This window comes from Petaurus breviceps, unplaced genomic scaffold (genome assembly GCF_028583685.1).
Source record: "Petaurus breviceps papuanus isolate PSGF00001 unplaced genomic scaffold, PetGlider_PUasm1.0 90842, whole genome shotgun sequence".
Classification (NCBI taxonomy): Eukaryota; Metazoa; Chordata; class Mammalia; order Diprotodontia; family Petauridae; genus Petaurus; species Petaurus breviceps.
This window is the reverse complement of record NW_027187358.1, coordinates 2,135,473-2,142,342: the sequence shown is the minus strand read 5'-3', so window position 1 is coordinate 2,142,342 and position 6,870 is coordinate 2,135,473. Positions and strand designations below refer to the sequence as shown.

The 6,870-nt window shown below is 34.1% G+C and overlaps 1 non-coding gene across 1 annotated transcript; it reads right to left on the bottom strand.

Annotated features, from left to right (window-relative positions):
* Positions 1-871: 871 nt before the first annotated feature.
* On the bottom strand, positions 872-978 carry LOC138148967 (U6 spliceosomal RNA). Its single transcript, XR_011165215.1, has one exon. It is a non-coding gene; the product is annotated as a U6 spliceosomal RNA (small nuclear RNA).
* Positions 979-6,870: the final 5,892 nt, after the last annotated feature.

The window sequence follows — 6,870 nt, the reverse complement described above, 5'->3', positions numbered from 1 at the left end:
TATAATTTCACAAAAGATTATAAAAAAGGAGTGAGAAAGTGTGCTAGTTATATGTACACAAACATACATACAGACACACAAGCATATGTATTGACATTATATATTTATTTAGTTTACAAAATTATATATGTACATATAAGTATGTCTCTACATATACATGTTTGTGCTCACAAATACACACTGAAAAATACATATGCCCCTATATTTCCACATTTAAGAACTTACTTTGGTTTGTTAAATTTATTTTTTCTGACTTTTGGCAATGTAAATCCTTAATTTCATATTCTATTAATTAGGGTCTTTTATATTTTGTAAGTATAAATACAGTTCAACTGCATTGTCAGTTTTGTTGACATATAATTGAGCAAACAAATTTCTAATAATTTCCCACATTTCTATTTTTTTTTTTTTTTGCTTTCTGGAGGGCAACTGGGGCTAAGTGACTTGCCCAATGTCACAAGGCTAGGATTTTGTGTTAAGTGTCTGAGGCCGAATTTGAACTCAGGTTCTCCTGACTTCAGGGCTGGTGCTCTATTCCCTGTGCCATCTAGGCGCCCCCAATTTCCCATATTTCTTTATTCATTATAAATTCCCTTTTCATTTTTATTACTCATATAAATTATAAATCCTTCAGTATTAGCATTGAATAGTTGAATGCTGTGTCATATTTTGCATTTTATGTTGCATACTGATATTAATTCATTGTGGAAACTCACTATAATGTAGTTTTCACCTTTATCTTTTAAAATCAAGTAGATTTTTGCTGTTAACTTGTTTGGTCACAACTTTTTTTAAGTTCAAATAAAATCCAATTGAGTTTTCTCTAGCCTATTTTTTAACTCTGTAGGAATTTTTATGTTCCAAGGGTGTAAAAAATATGTAATGCTTCATGAATTTTCATGTCATACTTGCACAAGAGCCATGTTAATCTTCTATACAACAATCTAATTTTAGTAAATGTGCTTCCAAACAAAGCACCTTAATATTCCTGTAGAAAATTCATGGTATGCTGCTTACCTATTAGCAAACATAGATAGAGAGGTTCTCTCATATTGTGATTAACAGGAGTCACTATGTATAATGGGGAGGGACTGTTAATCTGAGACCAATGAAGCTGTACTATTTCTCCCTCATGCAAAGAAAGTAAAAGGGAAGCAAATGAATTATTCCTCGTGGGTTACATTATACCTTGAGAGATAACAGCATATTTAATAGAAATGAACCCATAAACACCACAAAATAATCTAAAGATGACCCACATGCAAATTATATATTGTAACACAAATTCATATAGTTCAAAGTAGAAGTACTACATTTTAATCCAGTTAAAGACTTTCCCAAGTCTTAGGTTTCCTTTGTTTCAAAGTACTGTATCTTATCAAGTGATCCAATACCATCACATCTCCTCCAAGAGAACACCCACTCTGTTATCCTCATTATATCTCTCTATCACTTATCTTCAATCTCTCCCTGTTGATTGATACTTTTCCTATTTCCTATACTTATGCCAGAGCAATTTATAAAACATTAAAGGTCAAGAACCTATATGTAAAACACTAGATAATGCCTAGTGTGACTTACTTTGGGAGGTCCAGATGAGTTTTGAAATGTTCCAAGTATAATGTTCTTATGGATTTGCAATATTATATTATATTTTACAAGTTGGAGAAATTAGGCATAGGAATCCTAAGTAATTTGCTGGGTTACAGGAAATCAGTGATTATCCTACAGAAGAAATTTTATCTCCTATTGATGAACATAGGATTTTTGAGTTTAAAGAAAATTACTTATCTTCAGGAGTTTAAAGTTGGTGATTTATATTTCATTAACTATCAATATCATATTCATATATTTCATTCACTATCAGGAACTTGTACTTGGGTCAAAAAAGGGCTTTTTTGCCAAGTCTTATCTGAGTTGTCCTGTGGGTCAGATATGATTTGGCATTTTACTCATCTCTCTCTCTCTCTCTCTCTCTCTCTCTCTCTCTCTCTCTCTCTCTCTCTCTCTCTCTCTCAGACTGCCTCTCCTATTTTAGAGTGCTTAAAAGGTTAAAAATCAAATAAAAACTCATTTAATTAATTTAATTTTGGTTGGTGCTCACTAGTCATATGTACATCCAAGTGGGCAAAGGCAGACATATTAGTACTATTTATAGTTCCAGGCCATCACATGACAGCAAGAAGATGAGGCATAATTTCATCTAACTCAATTTAGAGGAAAACCAAACTAATCCTGGCATTGTCAGACTTGTGACAGTTTGAAGTAAACATTCATCTTTCAAAAATTCATCTCAGTCTTTGAGGAAATTAAAGAAGTTTTGTCTTCAGGGCAGCCAGGTAGCACAGCCAGTAATAGCACCGGCACCAGTGTCGGGATGACCTGGGTTTCAAATCCAGGCTCAGACACTTAGCATCCACCCAGAAATACCTGGCCATATAACCTTGAGCAAGTTAATAAACCCCGATTGCTTAAAAAAAAAAAGAAAAGAAATTTTGTCTTCATTATTGCAGATGACACATTTTATTTTTCTTCATTTTTCCTTAAATTAAAATAGTTTATTCCAACTAGCATCTAGAAGGTAAATTGTGATATCATCTGCATAGAACACTAGGGGTGAAAATACCAATATAAATTGACAACGTAGGATTATTAACACAATAGGATAGTGACCAGAGAACTGATGCAGACTCACCAATCTTAGGTTTTGAATCCCTCCTCAGATAATTATTTGCTCATCAGTCTTTCCTGAGTAAGTCACTTGACCTATCTACCTCGGGTTCTTGATTTTTCAGCAAGTGGTAAGATAATTTTCTTTTTTTTCTAAGTCCCTCTAGCTCCAAAATCTATGATCTTATGAGTAAATCCTTAAGAAAGAGAAATATAGGTTATAAGTGATTTCACTGCCACCAATATGAAAGAACAAAATGCAATTTCATTCCTAACACAGTAAATATGAAATAGGTGACTAGACCAAGATAAAACTATTGGAGTTGTTCTTGACTTAAAACTGAGCTTTATTCTTGGGTGGTAGCTGAATACAGAGACTATCAGTAACTTAGGCTGGGAATATAGGGATACAGCATTGGATACCTAGACCTAAGAATTACCCCAAAGGTAGTATAGACAAAACCAAATTAAGAGATCTGAAAGGAATGAATAAACATACCAGAAGTCAGATTAACGCAATGACATTAATTTAGCAGGGCCAATATAAATATTACTGAGGCAAAGAATTATAGTCAGAGACATAATTGATTAGGCCTAGGAACAAATGGAAGAAATTATTCTTTAGCTTTTTGGAGGGAGAAGGTAGGGCAATTGGGGTTAAGTCATTTGCCCAAGGTTACACGGCTAGTTTTTGGGTTTAGTGTCTGAGGTCGAATTTGAACTCAGGTACTCCTGACTCCAGGGCTGGTGCTCTATTCACTGTGCCACCTAGACACCCCTGAAGAACCTAAATATTAAAGAGAGAATATAACATCCCCAGAGATTTGAAATAATTGTCCAGTCACAAATAACTCATTAGACATCTGCATTCAAAATGCCAAAGAGTAGATTCAAGGTTAAGCAGTTTTTCTGTAACCTAGAAATCCATAGGAACAGAACAGGGACAAGGAAAGTAGGGGACTTGGGGGATCATAATCCCTCACCTGCATTGCAGGAAATAGACATGGGATATTAACTAGAAGGAAATTGAGATTAATTTCCACTGCATTCAGGAAACTACCATTTTTTTTTAGTCATGAAACATCTAGCCATGTAACCATGGTTTACAAGAGGGAAAGCATGAACCATAAGAATTAACCAGCTGGTTGGCAACAGAAATGAAGACAAAGAGAAATACAATACTTGCCACCTAAACAATAGAATGTGCACTCCCACTATGTAACTGATTTACTTCTTTTTTGGTGACCACAACTGATCTTGAATAGTTATTTCATTATTAGCTATGTGATCATTCATATGGTTCAGATTTTAAGTATAACCATGACATAGAGATATCATAACATAGGCCAGAATACTATATTTGTTCCATAAAGTGAGGCACAATGCATGTAGCACAGTGAAGAAAGAATCATCCACAAAGGAAGGAACACTTGGTTCACAATGTCCAGTTGGCTTTATATAGGGAAACGAAAATGAAAGAAAACAAGCAAAAGCACTTATTTCACACCTACACACTTCATGCAATACTCAGCATGTCCAAGATATACACTTTTCATCACAACAGAGACACATTAAATAAATGAACTCATTGACCAAAATAAATTGCATGCCAATTATATTTAAGTCCCTCTGCTAAATTCTGAAGGCAACGTACAGAAAGGAAAGATACAATCTATTTTTTTTTATTGCTGAGTTCCTCACTGGTGAGATATGTGTAACTCAGTGTAGGCTATTGCTACTAGTGGAAAATTAGCTCAAATTATAAACCTATATCTTACCAGCAACTAGTAAATTCTGGAAAAAAAATAAAACCCTTGATAGGAATTTCACTCATTAAAAGGAAAAGAGAGCACATGTATGGGTGGTATAGTAGGACATTATGAACTCCTTCATGTCCTCTTCAGTATTCTTTTTGGAAAATATATATTCTTCCCAAACTAATTAATAAGAAATGAGTTTTGAAAATATTTATTTAGTAAAGCAAAATTATAATATTAATGTCTATTAATGATGATGTAATAATAGCATTTATATAATGCTTTAAAGTTTGTAAAGCACTTTACAAATATTCTTTCATTTTATCCTCACAACAACCCTTGGAAGTTTGTTCTATTATTGCCTCCGCTTTACAGATGAGGACATTGAGGAAACAGAAATTAATTGAAATCCCAAGCATCAAACAGCTAGTAAGTGCCTGAAGCAGGATTTGAAATTAGATCTTCCTTACTCCCAGTCCAGTGTGCTATTAGTGGTCACAGAGAATGAATGTATGGATTACAACCTATGTAATTTAATCATTGAATCAGTCCATAGTTTTATCATTTGATAAATATTAAATATCTATAATGTGCAGAGTACTGTTCATGACTATAGGAATGATGGAAAAATTAGGTAAGGTAAAGTGCCTTCCATGATAGAACTTCTCCTGCTCTATAATATAGGCAGATGAGCTTTAAAAAATGTAAATAAAAAATAAATATAATACAATATATTAGGTAACTAGCATGTTAGAGAATTGTGAAATCAAGAACTATAGAGATCCAAGAGTGAAGTAATTAATTGCTAAAAAGAGAATAAACTATACCTTCATTCTTTTAGAGCTCAATAGGATCAAAAAGATTCTCTCACTTATTGACCTCATTTCCTACTGAGGTGCAGAGAGGAAAAACAGCTTGTGCAAGGTTACAAAGGTAGTAAACTCAAGAATAATATTGCTTCTCATATAGCAAGTATTACTTTAATTGACCACAAAGGATGGCTAAGGAATGAAGCAAGTGAAGAGCAGAGACTTGAAAAGGATCTTCCCCTTCCAACCTCTGCACTCCCCTCTACTAATGGAGACATTAATTACTTCTAAGGCTTTGGGTACTTTATATAAGTTACTTTACTTTTACTCCACAGAGGTGATATGGCATGGTCTATAGATCCATATGGGACCACTTTCTGGTGCCAAATGAATATGCTAGAAGTGACCCTGCAGATATGCACTGGCTTAATAATATTGCTGACAATAAGGTTAAGTTGTTAATAGGTTTCCCTGGAGGTGAAGGAAGTGGTTTTCTTTGACATTTTTTCCACTTTATTGTGCTCTCAGTTGCAAAAGGCCAATGCATTTATTTGTTTTTACTTGCATTCAATCTTTAATCATTTGATATTTGCCTATAATGTATCAATTTGTCACACTTGGGGTGTCCTTTCCATTGCCTTGTATTGATTTGAATTATGGAAACCAAACCCCATTTAAGTCCTATGTAATTTGTAATACCATATGACCCTACACTTGAGAATTGCAATAGAATATTAGTATAGAATTGCCAATATCAACATCATGTCTTCTCTTAAATATATGGCCAGGAGCACTTAATTTTCTATTTATGGGGTTCAGTGACAGACTGTTTCAGTGTTATCCTCAGAACAACTTACTTTCCTACAGTTGTTGCCTCATAAATATCATGTGATGGAAGCAGTATTTTGATTAAACTTGGGCTCAGAAAAAAATTAGTCTCAACCAGAGTCCCATAGACATAAAATGCAGAACTGGGATTTGAATAGAGGTGGGGCAGTGATAGAGCACTGGGCTCAGAATCAGGAAGACTGGAGTTCATGAGTTCAACTCCTGCCTCTTACAAGCTTTTTGACCCTAGGTAAGCCATTTGACCCTGTTTGCCTCTGTGTCCTAATCCATTATAAACTGAACTGGAGAAGAAAGTAGTAAAATACTCCAGTACCTTTGCACAACAAACAAACAAACAAACAAAAAATGGGGTCACAAAGAGTCAGACATGACTGGACAATAACAACAAAAATCCTGACAAAAGTCTCAGCATTCTTTCCAATACCACATATCTATCTTGCTCCATGTCAACCTGCAATATTCCTCACACTGTTAGAATAGTTTTTGATTTAACAATGGAAATCTGATTTGCTCATCATATGCCATAAAAATGTGATAATTGGAGTGTCGATCTCATGAACTTACGAAATCTCTAGTGAATACAAGTGAGAGACATTGTCATGAAATTTTTAAATAATGAATGTAACTCATTCTCAGATTGTTTTAAATTGCCTGATGAACTAGAACTGTGTCTATAATGACATATTTTTCACAGCTCTGAAATCTGGAACACTTCTTTCCATCATTTCCTTTTCTAAATCATGACAATTTTCTCACAAAGTCAAATAAATTTCTCAACTAAAAAT